The sequence below is a fragment of the Pseudomyrmex gracilis genome, unplaced genomic scaffold (assembly GCF_002006095.1).
Source record: "Pseudomyrmex gracilis isolate BER0280 unplaced genomic scaffold, ASM200609v1 scaffold_63, whole genome shotgun sequence".
Classification (NCBI taxonomy): Eukaryota; Metazoa; Arthropoda; class Insecta; order Hymenoptera; family Formicidae; genus Pseudomyrmex; species Pseudomyrmex gracilis.
In genome coordinates, this window is record NW_018020647.1 from 299,886 (window position 1) to 321,298 (window position 21,413).

A 21,413-nucleotide genomic window follows, 5' to 3' on the forward strand; every position below is an offset into this window, starting at 1 on the left:
TTTTATTGTTGCAAAAAAAAAAAAAGTAAACATTTAAGTAAGCGAATGACATCAATCGCGATAAGAAATAATTTAATATACGATAGCACACGAGAGAGAGAGATCACGTACCGCACAGCTGCAGACTGCATATATTGTCCATCTGTTCTATATCTCCGTGTACGAAGCTGTTACGTGATTTTCGGCGAACGAATGAAAACATGCATTCGTAAAGAAGCAGCGCCCACATATTCCGACGTAAACTTATATATACGTCACTGTTCCGTGGGCAGCGAGCGACGAGGTGTTAGTCACCTCAAGGACGTTTGTTGTAATTAGGATAGGTCGGTCGGGCCGCGTCGGTGCAACGAAGAAAGAACACTTCGGCGCGGAGTGGAAGAGTGGTAACCGCGACGAGAAGGAGAAAAGAGCGAGGGTCGCGAACGCGCGCGAGAAAGAGAGCGAGCGGGGCGAGGGGGAGAAAGACTGAAAGAGAGATGGTCGTGCACTTCAAGGTACATAGTTACATACATATGTGCAGAAACGCATATCGTGCAAGACCCGCGTGGAAAGGAGAGAGAGAGGAAGACATCGAATGACCACCCCAACGGGGAGGGGGGGGGAAGCACGAGCGGAGGAAAGGAGCTTGCGCACGCGCAGACGGAGAAAGAGACAGGTTTGTTTTGATATAGAGGAAAGAAACGCGGGCGCGCGCGCGCGAAAGAGAGAGACAACGAACGCGCGCGCGTAAACGCAACGAGCGACGAGGACAGCGAATGAGTGTGGAATGAGAGAGAAGCAAAGCGAGCGCGGCGCAGAACAGAGACGGTTGCGCGAGAGACTGAACGGAGCGAATGAAAAAGAGAGAGAGAGAGAGAGGAAGGAGAGACCTGAAACGCGACGAACAAACGCAGCGGCGGGGTGGGGAGAGAAGCGGTACCGAGCGCGGCGAGAAGCGGCGACGAAACGGGGAGAGAGCTGCGCCGGTGCCATAAGCATCTGTAAATGGCGCCTAGCCGCGAGCGTCGGCACGTCGCGGAACTCCTCTCCCGTTCTCGCGATATTACTCGCGATATAGTCGTGTGAGAGAGCGGAGTTTCTCGCGCGCAATCCGCGCGGGATTAAACGGGCGCGAGATTAAACGTAAAATTTGGTTCCGGTGGCACAAAATACTGGTGGCATATTAGGTGTGTCGTGCGCGAGCGCAAGTGCGTAACACATATCACCTTCCTCCTGTCCGTTCCTCTCTCTCTGCCGCTCGCTCCTCTCTCTTCTCCCTGCCCCACCTCCCTATTTTATTCACTACTTCGGCCCGTCCATCGTCATTCGCGCGCGCGCCCCCCCCCCCGTCCCGCCCCGCGCAACGTGTCTTGCGCGCGTTTGCTGGTGTTTCAACCGCGACCAGGCAATCGTGGCTCTCTTCTTGGTGTGTGCGCGTCAATGCTCAGTGGCGCCCTTCGTCGAATTCGCGTGCAGGCAACATGGAGGAAGGTGCGATGGTGCTACGATAGTGGTTTCCAAGCGAGTAGAGTGCTACGCTACGACAGCAGCGCCGTCACGCTGCCTAAAACGACGAGTGTATCGGCTTCTATCGTCTGCTGTTACACCTCCACCGCCTCCACCTCCTCGACCGCCGCGTTTCCTCTTACCTTCTCCTCCACCTTCTCCTTTTCCTTCTCCTTCTTTTGCTCTCCGATTGTTTCTTCTTTCTTCTCTTCCTTCTCCTTCCTTCCTTCTTTCCTTCCTTAGCAGGTACGACGACGACGACGACGACAACGACGACGACGACGACGACGACGACGACGACGACGACGACGGTGGCAGCAACGACGGCAACTCGACGCGCCGGTCGTTCTTTCGTCTTTGTTCGGATCGGCGATCTCGTTGCTACGAAGCCTACAGGTAAAAAATGTTGTTTCAGGAACTTGAGAATTTCTGAAACAAGAGCACAATTGCATTCTCTTTTTTTCTTCTCTCCCTTTTATCACAGGACGTCTCCGTATCTCCGATCGCAATACGGTTGCTGAAACGATCGGAGATCGATTTTATTCAACATTGCGTGAGACGCGATTTTTATCTTTTTTTTTTTTTATGAATCGCGTTACGTTGAGCGAAAGAGCAATTGTTTTCGAGATTTTTACATGTAATTTGTTTGTTGCTCTCCGCGAAAAGAGAATTCAATGTAATCGTAAAAAAAAGTCAATCTGAAATTATGTCTGATCCTCCGTTAATTATCGCTACGACGATTCCATTTCGTGAAACCCAACACTTTTCTGAGAAGAGGAGGAAACTGTGTTGTAATCTAAACAGGACCTTATCTCTCTCTGGTACGAAAAAAAAAAAAAAAAAAAAAACTGTTTGTCGTATCCTGTTTGACTGGCGAGCAGCTTTCAAAAAATAGGTCATTGTGGTTCCTAGACTGTTTGAAGTTTAACAATGACACAAATAAATACGCGCCGTGCCTACCTTGAAAGTAACAGAAACTCTTGTACGATTAGGACGACAAAGAGTACTCACACACATAAGAGACATATATATATATATTGTCAATATACTGTTACGTATGTCACTAGAAGTATCAGACCCCAAACAACCCAAATGATAAAACGAACTTACCAGAATAAATCGTATTTCGACACACACACACACACACGCACGCACACATTAACGAAAATTACAGACAAACAAAATTATTTGTTATCTAAAAAGAAATGTGTATATTTGATTTTCCTTCGTACATTTAATTCACACGTAGTTAACTCTGCGTCTTTTTATAACAACTTAAATTCTCCTTTTACAAAACATTTATATATTTGCACACAGCTGTGAGAAAAAAATTCTCGGTATCTAATAAGTTTAAAAAATTAAAATTACATTTTTTCTCTCACTTTTGCATTGATCTCTCGCGTTTGGGAGATTATTTTTTCCCTCCCCCTCCCTCCGAAAGAAATAACACACTCTCTCTCTCTCTCTCTCTCACGCACACACTTGTGTTACTAATTTCATCACAAGTAAGTGGCGAAGTAAGATCGCGATAGATATACAGAGGAACACAAATCGTTCGGGAGATTTTCGTCGGAGTCAAGCAAGAGTTCATCGCGAGAGCTTCGCGTTTTCTCTCGCGCGAGTTCATCTCTCTCGGGGAGTCGTACGACGATAATACACGTCCGCGCGAATCGATACGCCACTTTGGCTAGTTACGCTGGCTCGTTCTCTTTAACGTGCATCGATAAGAGAGCCCGGGAGATGTGTCGCTTAATATTATTATATACAGTGTGTGCGATATCGCGACGGTGTGCAGTGGAACGTGCGAGACCGTCTTGCGCGTTGTATTTTTTCGAGGATCCTCGGGCTCTTCCATCCTGTCCTCCCCCCTCCCCCCCCCCGTCGCACATGGACTAGAATTTGCCTAATGTACGAACACAGCGCGACAAAATTATTCCCTCCCCTCCCCCTCGTTATATTTTGTACGGACGTGTTTTCTCTCGTTCCGAGACATTAATTAACTTTAATATGCTCGCCACGTTATTACACTATTTTACCAGTTGTACTTGCGTTTGTGTTGTGCGTGGTATCACAAATTCTGAAAATGAATGTCACATGTGTTCCCGCGGCCGTAATTAAAAAAACGCAGCTTTCTAAAAAAAAAAAAACGGAATCCGCCAGATCGCGGTCGTTAGGGAGAATGCGCGAGTTTCTTTGTTGAGGAGAGAGATGAAGCGACAAATCATCATCCGTTCGTGGTTGTCGCGCCGATCGAAACGCTTGTTAAGTTCTTTATCTCGGTTACACTCGGTTGAAAATCGACCAATTAAAAAATCGTCGTCGATCTCCGAGAAAAACGACGAACATGTGCGCTCCTCGTGTTCCGGATTGTGGATAAAATCGAAAGGGAAAGGGAAGCGTCTTACGTCGATCGTGTTGCACGCGGCGTATATATATATATATATATAGTACATAGTATACATAGTGTATACTCTCTCGAGTAGGTAAAACTCGGCTGATTCCTTTCGTTGAATTAAGAAATCGTTCGGAATATAAACTCGTGCAATACTGACGCAAGTAATGTTTTTTTTTTTTTCTCTTTTCGTTGAGGCGCATTGGCGCTCGGTTCGATTGTGTCATATACGACCGGAACAAAGAGGAGGAGAGGGTAAAAGTAAGAAAAAAAAAAAAAAACAATTAAAAGCGGAAAAAACAAGTAATCTCCTTTGTAGTAGAGTAGTTTGAAGGCGTTGGTGAAAATGCAATTAGGCTCCGCCAGCGTTACGCACGGCTGACGTAAAACCACACGCGGTGCGTACGAGTGCGTGCTTGCGTTGCGTGCTTGCTTGCTCGCTCGCTTGCTTGCTCGCTTGCTTGCTTGCTTGTTCGCTCGCTTGCAATACGAATAAAATTCGAAATGTCGGAGCTCGGGCAAAGAGTATACGGAATCTACTTTGAAAATAGACGTCGGTCACGGAGGTAGACGACCGTCGGAATCGTTTTAATCAACCGTCGACATAAATACTCGCGGATCGTTATCCGTCTGCGGTCTCGTTTCGCGGTTCGCCTCATATCGCTGCGCGTATGCGCCGCAATGCGAGCACCTTAACGTATTAAGTCGTTCGCTAATTGCGCGTAAACGCTGTGGATTGGGTTACTTCTTTGAGGCTTTTCCGTAAATAGCTCGGGGGGGGGGGGGCTGAAAGCTAGCCTCAGAAAAGTTTATATCTCTTTTTTTGTTTTCGTCAATCGCTCGGACAATACGCGAAATATACGCGATTTGTCGTTGTGTCATTTTTCGAATTAACTTTCGTAATTGCAATAATAAAATTTGCGCGCGATTTCTGAACGTAATCTCAGAGAGTGGGGAAGTAAAGAATTTATTTTCCCCTCCTTTGTAGCGTTTAAATAATTTGTATTGATAACTTTGATTTTCTCAACCGCTTTTACGCGTTCAGAACGGGATACTTGATCATATTAGGAGATGTACAAAGATCGATTTTTCACCTCTATCTCATCGAGAAAATTCTGCGCCGGGAAAAGTGTAAAAAAACCGTGGCCCGCGTCTATTTGTGAGAGAGTGTGTGACCGTAAAACGTGCTCGCGCACGCGTGCGCGACCCGTAGAAACCTGTTTCTCCGTGACAAGTTATTTGAATCGCGGGCGATCCTCGTCGCAGGTTTAATTTCTGCATCGAGCGTGCTGGCGCATGCGTCACGACACAGCTCCTCTGCTATTCTCACCGAATAATTTACAGCACGTGAGCTCCACGGGATCGAACGCGTTTATGAGAGTCCGACCCAGGCATTGCGGATGAATCAGAGAGGGAGAGAGAGAGAGAGAAAGAGAGAATAACGCTCGGGCGAGTACGTCAAGCAGGAAAGTTAAAGCTCTAACTCTTTAACACTAAACGTCACGATCATCTCTTCGTGCCAATGAGCACGTACGTCTCGTGTGTGTGTGTGTGTGTGTGTAGGTATATATATTACACATACATATAAGTTTCGTACAAAGATTCGCGGCAGAATAAATGGTCGCTGACATTTTGCAAGAAAAATGATCTCATTAGTGCTAATTTCAATGTATTTTTTTTTTTTTTTTTTTTCAATAACGCTTGAAACGAGTTGAGTGCAAAAATAGCTTCGCTGACACATGTCTTCTTCTTTTGTACATTTTACTTACGTGTTTTTACATTTGTACCGCACTATTTCACAATATTTAACAAAAATTAAAGATGAAAAAAAAATTAGAAATGATAATATAACGTTGTTGGAGCGCGCGTATTACGCGCGAAACCGCTTTTATATATATGTGTATGTATATGCGGCGTTTCGTAAACTATACGCGAATCGCGTAAGCGCATGGGATCTTGATTCATCGGTGGAACAAAAGAACTTTCGCTGTGCACGGGTCACCGATGCAACACGCGCGCGAGCGATGAACTAGATGGGCGCGCGCAATCACCGCCGCGCGCGCGGTAAAATCGTCGGCGACGTTGACGCACCGCGAAAGAGAGAGGCGCCGATATCTTTCGGTATCTCTCCGCGAAATCGAAGCTTCCCCCGAAACAAGACATTATACTTGTCAGTTGCCCCCCGGTATTGTCTCGAATACTCCCCGCGAGACAATAGTCTTCCAGGCGGTATTATATACAAGTAGTTCCCCGATCCGAGACAATCAATGTGTCACTCTCCGCGTTTTGTGCGGAGATATAATAAAAGCAGTGTACGAACATTCTATCTAAATACTCTTGAAAGTGAATCACGTACGTCAAGAGGTTGGTGAAGAAATTTGTATTACATATGTTTTTATAAAATAACGTGAGGAAAACAGAAATATTTTTGATAAAAAAAAAACAAGTTTTCACAAATAGCTAGTAACTTTTCTCGCGGTCGAAACAAAAATATCACTTCTACAAATAACAAACAAAACATTAGCAAAAAGTTATTTCCGTTAAAATCAAGTGCCAAAGAGAGAGAGAGAAAGAAAGAGAGAGAGAGAGAGATTCACATAGATATAAATTTTACTTTAGACGCATCTGTGCTTTTTGAAAAGCTTCACTATCATGCTCACTCTGTATAAAGAGAAAAACGTGCCATCGAGAACATACAACGTGTACATTGACATGTAATCTTCCGCGAAAGCCGATATGTTTTTCATGTTCATATTCTTAATCGACTCCCGGAGCGCGTCGTTTCAGTAGAAAGAGAAACAAGTATATATATTGTCAAGTAATGCGCACTCGCTCGCGTGCTCCGTTCTGTATTCGTGGATCAATTCGTAGTGCCCACACCTTCGCTCGGAATAAAGCGGGTGGGCTTCCTCCTTCTTCTCCTCCTCCTCCTCCTCTTCTTCTCCCACCCCTCTTCTCTCTCTCTCTTTCTTTCTCGCTCTGTCTCCCTTCTTCTTCTCTCCATCTCTACTTGGGGAGGGGGGGGAGTGCTGGGGGTCCTTCTTATTCGACGACTCGTCCGATCCTGGTGAAATTTGTTGCTAACCGGCGGAGCGGCGACGCTTCACAAAGGCTACGAGGAAGCGCGTCGAGACGCTCGCGAACACGCAACCGCCGCAGCTTGATGCGCGCATACACACACACACACACACACACGTATGTGCACGACACAAATACGCGGATCTATATACGCGGACGTGTGCGTGACGAGTACACGGCAGGTACTGTGTAATCGCAAGATTGCGACCGAGCATTCTTTTAATAGACGACGGAATAGGCTTATAGACGTGCGCTAGACGTCATCCACGGTCAATGCTTGGCACATGCCGTACGTACATACATACATACATACATAGATACGCGGCTCGCCGCGAACGTTGAATGAAATATTTTCAGAGACGTATATGTCCGCTCTCTGGGGCTGTACGTACGCGGTATACGCGCGAATATCACCCACTTTTACACACGATGACGATCGCAGCGGGATTGTCATAGCGACTTTTACGTCTTCGCCGTGTGTGACACAAGCTCGATTGATAAATTTATACCGGTCTTTCATGTCCCGGTATTTAATGAAATGAATTCTGCGTGATATATACGTTTTCCAAGTTTTATTACGTAGAAGTCGAACTTCTCGAATGTGTCACCTTGATTGTTAGAAGAACAAGATAACAATTCGATATTTTAGAGAGAGATTTTATCCCTTAATAATTTTGAGCTTTTTTCTCGCTTGTTTTCTTTTTTTCTCTGATTTATAAAAGTGGTTTTTTTTTTCGGTAGAAAATGAATAAAAATTGCAGAGGTTCTTTTGCAAGGCTGTATGATGTCAATTGTAATCAGATGAATAGCGATAACAAACTACAATTATCTCTCTCTCTCTCTCTCTCTCTCTCTCTCTCTACGTACACATGAAGATTCTGGATGGCAATCACTAATTTTTCTCAGATAGCAGTTGTATCTTCCTCCCCGCCACTACGTTGTAAGTCGAGCCTCGTTATGTCTACGGCACGGAGAGTCCCCCGTGCCATCCTCCTCGTGACGCTCATGAGTCTCTGATCGTTTTTTTTTTTTTTTCGTGTTGCTCTGATAGCTATTTCGCTTTCGTTTCTGCGGCGAAGAGATCGCGTTGTCACGCTCGCTCCTGACGACTTTTTTTTCTCTCTTCCTGTCTCGTTCACTGCGAGCGGCAGATAAGATTTTATGACCTATTCGGAAAACGTAAACCACGATAAAAGCTCGATATACGAAGAGATTGTATAGTAGGAGGGGACGAGAAATGGACTTATATCGAGTGCTCTCTTACACCAGCGGCGATTTCAAGTTTACGCTTGCGCAGGACATGTGCGCATATGCACAGCTGTTGCCATACGCGAGCTGATAACTCTAACCTCTTGAAAGACGCATTGTAATGCGTGGAAGGAGAAACAAACTAGATATATAAACCGGGGAGATTGTTTTTTTTTTCAGCTAATACCTATAGTTTGTATTTATGACATTTAATGCAATTAGGATGACAGTTACTACTGAAACAGTCCATAGAAGGGTTTTGTTACAACAAAGGTTGTGTGATTACGTTTGTGTAAATTTGTTGATAAAATTTTATATTACACACACACACACACACGAGTAAAATTTAATATTTTACATAATATCGCAATCTTCGAACTTTATTCGCGCTTGTGATCGCGTTCGTGCTAAGACTTTTTCAACGTGTGTTTGCGAGCCATTTCGCAACGTTCTTCAATGTAAACACTTTTATATGAATTAAATTTGCATGATAACATCCTTATCAATGGATGAGGTGTGCAGTTAAAGAGAAATAAAAATTCCGTAGTAGGTAGTCATAATTTGCTGTATACCTGTCTCTCGTTATGACTCACACGTTCTCGTTGCTATTTGTGAAAAAACCATGATCGAACGTTAGCAATGCACTTACGTTTAAAATGACGTGTCGGTCAAATGAGAGTTCGAAAGCGTAATACGGTATTGCACAATCATGTGGATTTTCACTTCAGCGGTGTAGTTGAGCCTTGGAGATCGCTAAAATTTTAAATCAAAAAAAAAAAAAAAAAAAATCAAATTCTCCGTACAACGTCATATGAGACAAGTTTTGTCGCACTCAACATGTGTCAAATAACATATTGACGGCGCATCGAAACGGTATTCAAGTCAATTTTTATTTTGCAGTTATAAATTGGTTTCGTGATATGTCCGTCAAGCAGTTGCGAGAAAAAGTAACGCGTGTAATTATGACAGCGACAATATATCATCTCATTCTGCAACGTTTTTATGTCAAATAAAAAACAATTACCTGAACTTATTATTAAACTGATTATTAAACTTGTTATTAAACCAATGTATTATAACTGCTGTTTTATTACCTATTATTAAAATGAGGTTTGATCAAAGTGTTATATGAAATCTAAGTGAGCGCGATCTAAGACGTCGCTATTGACTTTTTTCTTGTAGATATATTTATATACAATTTTTTATGACATTTACACGCGATAGAAAGAAGAAAAACAAATTGTGAAAATAAATCATTTTATAACATTTGTTAAGCGAAGATACAAGTTTGTATTCACTTAGGTTGGGTTTTTGTTTTTTTTTACCGTAACCTGAAGAGCGCAAAAGTAGTTTTTTATCTCAAATGTTCTATACTCTCTCGTCGTAACACAGGACACGCTTCGATCACGCGAATCAATTGAGGTGTGTTGCCGTATGTATCTCAATGGGTGATTAAACACGTGACATTACATTGCGCTGTGTCGGGCGCACGTTTGGAAAAATCCTTTCGTTAAAAAACTACGAAGGCACGTGCAACTACGTAGTCGCATAGTTCTTGCGCAACACAAAAATCTATTGTGTTATTAAATCATCATGCTACTGTATTATTGAAACGATTCTTAGTAAGAATGGTATTAATATTCCGTGGTTGACAATATTTATTTATAAACTGCAAATTTAATTTGATTTATTCCTTTGAATCTATTATTCCGCTCTCTGTAATGAAAAATACACAATAAGTTCCCAGGATAAAGAAGTTAAAAAAAAAAAACAATTTGAAGAGCACGCTATATATAATTCGTGTGCTTGTTTCGCACAAAAGTATTACAAAAAATATTTTGTAATAGTTTCATCATTGTTTTTTTTCAAATTACGTTAATTTTCTTTATTACAAAAAATTGAATCCGTTGATACGGAACATAACGTCCGTTGCTTGTAATGTATGTAATACAGAGTATAACAGAGGTGAAAGATCCAAAAAAACGTCAGATTTCTGACCTGAGATTTGGCCGAAAAGAAAAACGACACAATTCCGTACGCGATAAAGATCGGTGTGTTTGCCGACAGCCTTTGAAGGCACCGTTTACATTTTGAATATTTTCTTTTGACACTTGACTTTCAATTGTATTGTATTTCTTACAAATATGTGAAAAAACAATCGTTCACGGATGTATAATGTATCGTTTTTGATAAAAAATTTAAATTTCGCGAGCTTCGGTACTTTTCGAAATCACAAACAATATATATTGTCGAGAAAACTTATATCACAACACAATATTAATAAGCACATAATACGAGCGGCAGCCGTGCGCGTGAACGGAAGATATTGCGAGTGACGCAGCAAAGTGTACGCGTGTACAGCCGAGAGTTTCGATTGATTCTGTGTGTCAGTTATAATAATAGCGTGGTGTAGGGTGGTGCTGTCTGGATTCTTGCGCGACTAAAACTTCGTGTTGGACCTAGTCTTCTTCCCCACTTGCAAATCGAACGATTCAATAGCTAGAAAATTACAAACCGATTTCTGAGCTTTCGAAAGCTCTGCGGATTAACAAATCTCTTTGAGCTCGTGTATCCAGGAATGTATAATTTTTTTTTTTTTTTTTTTTTTTTTTTTTTTTTTTTTGAAGCGAAGAGAGAGGACGAGCTAAGTTCCCAACCAAGTTGCGATTGATTGTGGTATGTTAAGGCAGTACGGATCGACTTCAATCGTCGTTGCACGTCCCAGCCAACGTCACCGACCATTCAGAGAATTTATCTTTTGTCGGGATGTACTTTCAGTTCTTCCTTTTTTTTTCTCAGAACACATATTGCAGCTTGAAAAGTTCTCGTATTAATTTATAAACCTTGAGATACGTTCATTAACGATGAAACGATCGATTTCGAAAGAAGAGTAGTTTAATATATTCCAGAGAAGACACTGCGCGCGATATTGTGTTATTCTTGCGACAAAAGAAGTTGGTATTTTATTACGCAACACACGATATGCGAGGTATTTTATCATGGGGAATTTTTCTCAAAGCTCTTGGGGAACCCAAGCAGATATATACTATATACACGGGCGCTCGATATGATACCCGAATCGGTCGCTCGCGTTTTCGTTTTCGCGATATCGTGATAAGCGTTGTGCATAATCGCGCTCTTACGTGGTGTTGCGCGTTCTTCGTCGCGTCGTCGAGATAAGTTAACGTAGTTTCCGCGCGTGAGGTTCGCCATAAACACCACTTGAAAAAGACAGCGATCGTAAACACACACCGGCCCGTCTGTGTCGAACCGTCAAGTCTCTTATCTCTCGCGCTCGTTTTTCCGCGTTCATGTCATCGAAATGCGCGAACATGTCAGTCAAAAGTTACCGATTTACGCTAACCCTCCCCAACCGTCGTGCGCATTAACATATCGAATAATTCTTTCATGAGTTTTAAATGAAGCGATATACGCAGTACGTGTGAATCTTTGATTTTTAGCTCGGTCATTCTCGTCGAATAGCGAGATAATAAGAAGAAAAAAAGAAAAAAAAACTCTTTACACGATTCTAAACTCAATATCCGCGTGCGTGTTTTTCACACCTAACGAGGAAAGAAAGTTAATGTCATTAACGAGATAAAATCGTTAATCATCGATGAGTTCTTCTCGCACGTATATAATCGACGAGTTTCTTAACAGTCCGCTGATACGCGTTGGTGTGGCCGGGATCCTTTTGCACTCCGGGGCAGAACTGGTTATTTGCGGGACTTAAAAAGCGATCGATACGCGCGCACGTGCAACAAGCATTGAAAGTATAGAGAGAAAAAAGGAAGGAAAAGAACACCAACCCGTCATGGACGCTAGTAATCGTCCTACGCACGCACGTACGCACGCACGCACGCACGCACGCACGCACGTACGCACTAAAGCGGGGCGACGTTATATAATTTCATCATTGGCCGGTTTCGCTTGCTCCGTATAATCCTCGGTAAGTCGATTGCGGCTGTTGCGCGCGTGAGAATCCATCCGAAAAAGATGGATTTCATGCCGACTCGTCGTTACATTGATTTGATTCGAAAAACGAAACGACGAGACGATCGCGGCCGTTTTATTACACATATTTATTGCTCTAAATAACGCAGGAGCGTATTATATTATTATTATTTTCCGATATGTTAAGTATATTAATTACGTGTTAAGAGCACAATTTTATGAAACTTTTTTATAACATGAACTAACGACGCGGTGACATTTAAGCACCTTCATTACGCCCGATCGTGTGAGATTCCTCGAAGCCGTTTAAACTTGCGACCTGAAACGTTTTCCCCAGTGTTTCTGGATTGTTAATTTTCTAATTGTAGATTCCCGGCTTTCCAGAGAGAGACTATCCGCGCCAATAACGACACATGTGACACACGTTGACTTTTGCAATATTATTTTCAAGTCTGAATTAAACACACACGTATTAAATTAATAATAAAAGTTTTTTGTAGAATTGTGCAAAAATGATAAAAAAAAAAAAAAAAAAAAAAATTAATTTTCTCTCTCTTCTCAAATTCAGATCGCAAATTTGTTTGCGCAGAAAGATAGATGGGTAACGCGTTATTACTTCGATAAAATATGTATGCGTTCATATAATTTTAAACGCAAAATCAATATTTTAATATAAATTTATGTTTTTATATGAATCTTATATAAATAAATATATATTGATTGCGCGTGAAAAAAAAATTCATTTATGCGCGTGTAATTTCAAACACTGTTGAAAATTGAAATTTCAAATTATCCGAGATCATGCATAAATTATTGTTATAAAAATTGATATATATATTTTTGAACACGTGATTTCTCAAGAGATAAAAATGCTTCTTCATAAAGTGACCATCAATCAAACACGTTATTCGTTTACATTGCAGTGCTCTCTTTTTGGAAGTATATTTATCACAAAAAGTTGTGCTCGTTAAGTACGAGGAAGATTACCTCGATAAGAGAGAGTTAAAGGGTCATGCTATCTATGGACGACTCGCACACTTCCGGAAAGTGAAAAAACGATTTGCATCTTCTTCTCTTTCGCTCTCTCTCTCTCTCTCTCTCTTTCTTTCTAGTCTTGTCTCTTCTTATCTATCTTGTCGTAACGTGGTATGTTCAGGTGCATCTTTGCAAAGATATAAAAAGGGGCTCGTCAGTCATATCGGCGGTCGCGCGCGCGCGCCAAACATGCGAGTGCGAATTATACGAGGACTAGTTACAGGGGGAGAATGAATGCTTGGCAGTGTGCACGTGACTCGAGAGACCAGCCAAAAGGCCGAGGCTCATGCGTATATGTAAAACCGTCCTCTCTCAACTGTTTTAAAATTAAAAACCAAATAATTGGAGCCAGCTTCTCACACACAGGCTCATTCAACAACATCCGAGTACTGTGACAAAATAACGCGGTGTGTCAAAAATTACTTAAATGTTCGTCAGACTTTATTTTATCTAACAACTCTTTTCGTTGATTCAATTTTTAAGAGATAAAATGCATTATCTCGTTCTTACTGCAAACTTTTAGCACTTTTAATTTGTTTTGTTATTTATCGAACACGTCGGGAACTACTACTTTTTAAAATAAAAAACAGTCGCGACATTTTCGACGAAAACTCGAGGCGCATCGCGAAGGTTATATACTCCGATCGGTCGCAAGTTTTTTGAACATCGCAAAAGAAGAATCGCGCTGCTGATAAAAAAAAAAGTTGGCACGATGCATAATCGTAGTTCTGTGTGTTTACCAATTACTTCAGTATCTGTTTGTGTTACGATATCGTCGCTGTGTAGAATAATACCGATACGTGCGATAATTCTTGGACCGTTGTCGAAAATTCCGAGAAACCTTGCGCCTGGCGATTTCGTACATTCTGTTGTGTATGCGTAACACACACACACGCGTACACAAGTTACATACACACACAGCTCACGCATACGTCTACACACACACACACGCGCGCAACACTTGCTCTGTGCCTTTTCTTTCTCTGTTTCTTTCTTCTTTTCATATTTTTTTTTTCTGTCCACACACGACGCAGAACTGCAATGCGTTAACCAAACACACTTTAGTCAGATAAAGAAGTAGAAGTTGTAGTTTATACTAAGAAAAAAAAAAGAAAAAGTTCGTATCGGCAATTCACTACGAATTCTTCTCTCGATCGGTTGCAAAAAAAAAATAGAAATATAATAATGTAAAATAGTGTTATATATAATACTCAAGTTAAACTTTAATTCTTTCTTGGATGCATTCTCTCTCTCTCTCTTTCTCTCCGATTAGAAGACATTGAAAATCGTCAATAAAAAATTTTTTCTCGACGTATTCTTCGTGCAGCATTAATTGCTCTCGTGCATTCATTGTTGGAATCTATTATAGAGCTTTCTATCTGTAGTCGCGTGTAACAGCCCGCCCCTGCTTGGCTATGCAGATAGCGATCGTGTGTACACTTGCAAGTGTACGTGATGCGCACAAGTCGTCCCGAGCGTTTACGCACAACGTACGAGAGGCTACTGTTACGCCAGATGTCTACTTTGTCTCTGCAGTTCTTCTCTCTCTCTCTCTCTCTCTCTCTCTCTCTTTTCGTTAATCTTAATACGCTGTTTGCAAAACTCGACAAAGAATTCGAAGCCAGATTTTGCTGTTAAAAAAAGAGCTCAGAGTTTTTGTACTCGCGAAGTTTTTCAAAAAAAAAGATTAAAAATTCAGTATTTTTAAAATAACAATACGCCACTGTAAAAAATTGCTGCTGTTTCGTACAATTTTCAAAACTGGAAAAGTAGTATATTTTATTCCGAAGATTATCTTATCTATGAATAATAAAAAACAACAATAGTAAAATGTAGACTAATAATAAAAATACAAGACAAACAAACAATCGAATGTAATACCTGCGGTGAATTTATGACGTTGTAAAACAAGAAGAGATTACAACGAGATTTGTTCGGGATTGATTCTTATATGGTGAATAAAATAAAACAAGAAACGATAAAAAAAAAAAAAAAAAAAAAAAAAAAAAAAAAAAAAAAAAAAAAAAAAAAAAAAAAAAAAACGAATAGAATTCAGAGTATAAATTTTTCTTTTGTTGATTTGAAAAGAATCCAAGACTCCGAATAACATATGACTACGCGTAGTCACTGGTGTGATTCATAGTCCGTCGTGATCCAACTAGTGGTTAGTTGCCTATGCGAGGCTATCAGCTGTATGTAATCAGTTCACTAAGAGAGAAAGAGAAAGAAAGAGAGAGAGAGAGAAAGAGACAAGATTCATAATCGTCTAGCTAAAAATATATACGTAACGTAATACGAATCCGTAAGAGCTCTTGTCTATTTGTTACTATTATTCCGTGACAATTATTTAGTTGGAAATAAAAAGCTATATAGAGCAATAGTGAAGTGCGTCATGTTTTTGCAGAAAACTATTGTTTTTATTTGCATTCGCGTACGCGTCAGAGCCTGACAAATAAATAAAACGTTTTATGTGTCATTTATTTCTTCACTTTAATTTTTTCGATTGTGTTTTATGTTTGTGGACTAATCTGTTTTCACAAATGTTTATTTACACATTTTCCAAGTTTCTCCCTTTATTTATTTTTTTTTTTTTGTCTCTTTTTTGTGTATATTTTCTGTTACCTCGAAAGCGTGACAAATGTGTTTCTTCTCAAAATCGGTAAGGAATATAATCCGGATTAGGAGGACGATGGGAGAAAAAAAAACCGGGATAACCGGCAACGACGGGGCGACGGCGCGGACGGTGACGCCACTGGGCTGATGCTACTCTGTGGCGGCTGGCGTGTATCGTGTGTGCGTAGGTGTGCTGCTGCTCCGGGTTATAGAGGCTCTCGAACGGAGCGCTCACGAACGTTCAGCATCGATGGTCGCGCGCGCATTTGGCGAGTCGTCGCGCCACTACTCGACGTAAGACAGCGTGTAGCAACTCGGCACTCTGCGTACGGCGGCGGCCCGGAGCGCGCAGAGCACAAGTGCATCTCCTTTCGTGTGAATGTGCTGACGGAGGACGACTGTGATACGCGCGCGTGATACACGTAGCAACACGCGCGCGCGCGGGGGTACACTGTCAGTGAGAGAGCGATCGTGAGCCTCTCTTCTCCGCTGTGCTTGTGTGTGCATATACGTGTACTACACAACACACTTACGTACGCGAATGTGTATACGAGAGCGCGCTCTCACAGTAACGCGCGCGCGTGTGTGCGTGCGTGCGTGCGTGCGTGCGTTTCGGTTTGTCCGAAGAAGCAAAACTTGGTGCGCGCGTATACTTACACGACGTGATACATACAAGCGGTATTTGTAGGAAAAAGTAACGATCGGGAAAGGCGGAGAGAAAAGGAGGAAGAAAGCGTAGAAAAGACCTAAAAGAGGCACAGTAAATAAGTGTAGAATGTATGACGTACATCTTTATACATTGTGTATATATATATAATGTGTGTGTGTGTGTGTGTATGTATATATATATATATACGTGTGCATGCGCGCGCGTGGTTAGCTGCTGGGTTAGTACGACTCCGGCTCGTCGCAGGCGGTTCAGTTGAGCAATCGAGTCCGTACACACACACACACACACAAGCGAGCGTGACAGTGAAGAGAGAGATTCATCGATAGGAATTAGAAAGAGAGAGCGAAGGAAGGATGAAAGGAGAGAGAAATAGAGAGAGAGATAGGTAGATAGATCTACTATGAGGGAGAAACATTATGACACACAACGAAACGCGGCGACAGCAATGTCATATATATATAATCGGTGTCGCCGGGTTAATCCTCGCTCGTGCCCCCGAGTAGCGACGTCGTCGTCGTCGTCGTCCGTCGCCGTCCGTCGCCGTCGTCGCGTTGTCTCGGCCGCTCTCCCAGTCGGTAAAGACTACTATCGCGTAGCGACCGCACTTCGTGACGTGACGCGCGCGCTGGTGCACGCGAACGTACTGTGAGGAGGAACGGAGTATACTCGCGTTTCGCGCTGGAACACGACGGAACGCGCGCGACCCGAGGCCAAATAAGCCTCTCCGTTGAGTTGTTCGCCGTACGTGTGCACACACTTTGTTTTCTCTTCGTTCATTCGGCTCGTATGTGTCACACGCGCGACGTGAGTCACGAGTGCAAGAGTGAAACCAGATGAAGCTGTCGGGGGAGTATCAGTGAAGTGGTAACAGAGCTACGAAAACCGGAGCGGCAACGAACGTGTGTGCACACAGAGAGAGAGAGAAAGAGAGAGAGAGAGAGAGAGAGAGAGAGGGAGAGAGAGAGAGAGAGAGAGATCGAGCATGCGCGCGCGCGCATCCGTACGCGGCATTTACGCGAGTGCACGAATGAACTCGGCTATATACGACGACCCCGGAGTCTGTGTCTCGGTGTGGGTGCGCGCGTATGCCACACGGTGTATATATGTGCGCGTGCGTACACGTGCGTGCATGCCACCTCTTCTCGCTCCTCTCCGATCCTTCGGTGTCTCTCTTCGTGTCCCGGTGTGTATATGAGTGAATGTGTGTGTGTGTGTGTGTGTGTGTGCGCTTGCACGAGTGTGTCAGTGACTCCCGGTGGTGGCTCGCACTGGGTGGGAAGCAAGAGTGGAATAGTTAGTCGCATGTTACGAGCATCCACTACCTGCCCTGCCTAGGAGTCGTATTATACGACGCCTATATCGTCTCTTATCTATTTATACGACGACCATACACTCGTACCTTCCCTCCCTCGTGCTTCTCCTGCTTCCCTTTCCGTTCTTTTCTTTATCTCTCTTTCTCTCTCTCTCTCTCTCTCCTGTCTCTCGTTGGCATGCATTAATTCCTTCCCCACCAATCCTCCCTCTGGTATATATCGGTTCCTTTTCTTTTTCTCTCGCCCCCTTCATCTGCTACTTTTACCTCCCACCTCACTTTCACACATACACACATTCCACACACACACACAAAGCCTTTCTCCATAATTCTCTTTCTCGCTCCTGTGCCTTTCCCCTCCACGCGGGAGCACGTCTTTCTCTTCTCTTCTTCTTCTTCTTCTTCTTCCTCTTCTGTTCCTTCTTCTCTATGTTCTGTCTCTTCCACTTCTCTCTCCTCACCGTAACGACATCCGCGAACACACACAGGCTAGTCGAGACAAGTCCGGACTTGTGAGTCGGTGACTTTATCTTCTTCTCTCTCCGACTCCTTGCGCCTCCGCGCTTTCCACCTTTCCCTCGCCGCGTCGTATTCTCTCTTATACCCGCGTACACGCGAAATGCGCCGCCAAGAATTCTCCCTCACAATGGATTTATTGTGTTAGTGAGAGCGGCTCGAGCGTGCGTAAGAGAGTGCGCGCGCGCGCGTTTCCCCGGCGCGGTTTGCGAGAGAGCGAAAACGGATGGGACGAACGGACGAGCGAGCAAACGAGCGGACGGCTTGAAGGAACGTGTGGCGTGTGTGTGCGGGACCGAGAGAGCCGACCGCCGTCGCCGACGCCGCTGAGTCGAGTCAAGATGGAGCTGCTAGACGCGTCGAAACCGCACGAGTTCCAACAACCCGACAGTAGTAGTAGTACGTTTCTTCTCCTCGCTGGCGACCGTCGTTACCCAGCGGTTGTTGTTCGCGCCACGTTAAAAATTACCGCTTGCCAGAGAATATTTCGAGACTCGGACTGAGAAACAACGCGCGCGACAACGGACGGTTTTCCTAGTCGTAGGTAATTTCAGTAAAAAAAAAAAAAAAAAACAGCAACACAATATATATATCGTTTTGTTGCTGATTTGCTCTCTCTCGCTACCTGAGAACGGAATTCCCGGGGATATGTGTGGTGCCGTGACTTTGAAGCGCGCGTGTTATGCATTTTTTTTTTTCTGTGAAACGATCGTGATGCAATGTATATACATGTTTCGATAATCAACATTGTGGTGCGCGCACTCTCTCTCTCTCTCTTTTCCTCTTTCGCCTCTTCTTTCTTTTCGTTTATCTGTAAATTTTATCACTCGTGAGAAGTGCTCTCGCAACCGAGAGCAGGACTTTTGTTTTTTTTTGTTTCTTTTCTTTCGTTGCTCGGCTTCGTTGCTCGGATTTGTTTGCGTTTCTGTTCGTCGCGGACGCGTTAATTTTTCGGCGATGCGAAATTTTTCGCCGTAGTCGAAAACGACGTGTAGTTCTCTCTCTCTCTCTCTCTTTCTCTCTGTATACGTAGAGTATAACGATATCGTACGATATCGCGGCCGCGCTTGTGTGCATGTTGCAGCCGACTGTGTTGCCGCCACCAGTCCGTTTCCTTCTCGGCGCTTCTTTTCCTCATGTTTTCTCTCTCTTTCTTCACACATTCGTAACGAGATTAGATCGGGGCCAGTGCGTATCTTCCGATTCAGAGTTTTCTGCAAGAAGTGACATTCTTTTTCTAGCATTGAAACAATTTATTTCTTCTCTCTCGTTCGCTCTCTCTCTCTCTCGGTTCTTCCCGTGCGAATGTGTGCGATATAATGCCTTTGCGCGGTGCGATTGATCACGCTGCGGCGAAACTGTCGTCATCGTATCGTCTGAATGGAAAGTGCACTCTCGGCGCACGAGATACAATTGAGCGACGAAATGGTGGTGCTCCTCTCCGTTGCGCGCTGCACCAGCTGTGAGCGGATTTACCGGTCTGGAACTGTTGGTTCGCTTTACGTTCCTTGACGTTGCCCAGACGAGCGTAAGTCTCCTTCGCTAATACGTATCCATATCTCGCTTATCTCGTGGATGTGATAGATTATATATATTCAAAATTATATTTCATTAAATTATCAAAATGATGCATTTATATATAGTTAAAAAAAAATAACATAGTTCTTCAAACTTACTTCTTTTCCAAGAATTACAAAAAGTTTCGAGTACGCGCAAAAAAGAACTAATATGTCAAAAAGTATTCAGTGATCATTGATAAAATATTCGCCAACACACACACACACACGTATTACTCGATAATTTTTTTTTAATCATCAGAGGTGAAAGGATTTAAAAGGATTCCTTTGTTATACAGTGTAATAGGTATTAAAACATACTGTTCTACGGCTTCGCGTCTAGCGTGATTTTTACGCATGATCTCAGTTTAACCAATTCTAAGTATTTACGTATGTGTGTGTGTGTGTGTGTACTATATTTTTTATAGAGAGATACACACCTAACCGTGCGATTAGGATTAACTGACTTCTGACTGAGATAATAATCGATCGTCTTTGTTTCCCGATTGAACAAAAAAAATTTTATAATAATAAAACTTGGAGTTTACGAAAATATCTTCGAGATATTGTAATAATTGCGTTCCCGTTCGGCCATTTCGATAGCCGAATCCGCGGATATATTTTCGTCCGACGGCCGAACCGAAAGTTCAAAGTTGAATCACTCGCGCGATCGGCGATAAGATTATGACGCCGCGCACGTGTGCATATTTGCAGCTCTCTTCTCTTCCGTAACCTTCTCCCTGTTCTTATTCTTCTTCTTCTTCTTCTTCTTCTTTTCCTCCTTTTTTTTCTCTTTCTTCTTTTTTTTTATCCTTTCTCTCTCTGCCTGTTTCGCGCCGACCGGCGCGATCTCCGAATATTCATTGCTGAGTTCGTTGATCCGTCTGAATCCAGTGCCGTCAAACACGGTTTTAATACTCAGACAACACGAGATTAGTTACCACGCACTCATATATACAATGTAAAAATACGTCCATATGTGACGCTAAAAAAAAAAGTTACAAGTTATACAGATAATGTGGAAGATATCAGAATAGAGACTTCGATTGACGCAAAACATTGTCAAATTCTTTGATCAAATAGAAATTGCAATATTCTTACATGTAGAGAATGGTGTTTTCACAGGCGGAATTACCTGACATCCGTGTGTGACAATGCAATGATAAAAAAAATTAACTTACGCAAAACTAGAAAACTTAAAAAATAATTATAAAATTCTGATTTTTCGTCGGACTTCTTGGAAGTAGATAAGTGTTTAAAATTGAGTGTATAAAACGAAAATTAACACGTTTTTTTACAAACAAATGGAGAATAAGTTGTTAACTCATTTTTCAAGTGGATTGAATCATGCGTTCGACGATTATTTCCAAGCGCGAGTCAGCGCGACACCGCTCGGCCTCGCGTTTTATTTCATTATCGCGCGCGCGGTGCGGTCTGCGCCGGCATTTGAAATATATGTCTCTTTTTTCTTCGCACGACAACGTGTATGTACTTTGATACATTGTTTAAGTTTTGAAGCTACAATAATATATATATATATATATATATATATAT

General features: G+C 42.7%; 1 protein-coding gene across 13 annotated transcripts in view; it reads left to right on the forward strand.

Moving 5' to 3' along the window:
* The first annotated feature begins 1,788 nt into the window (after window positions 1-1,788).
* Window positions 1,789-21,413, forward strand: part of LOC109854364 (putative transcription factor capicua) — a 38,593-nt gene continuing 18,968 nt past the window's right edge. For 6 of the 13 annotated variants that reach the window (XM_020427380.1, XM_020427393.1, XM_020427392.1 and 3 more), the window contains exon 1: window positions 18,865-19,831. The gene's annotated coding sequence lies outside the window, so the exon portion shown is untranslated. The other 7 variants (XM_020427381.1, XM_020427383.1, XM_020427382.1 and 4 more) reach the window with 7 other exon arrangements.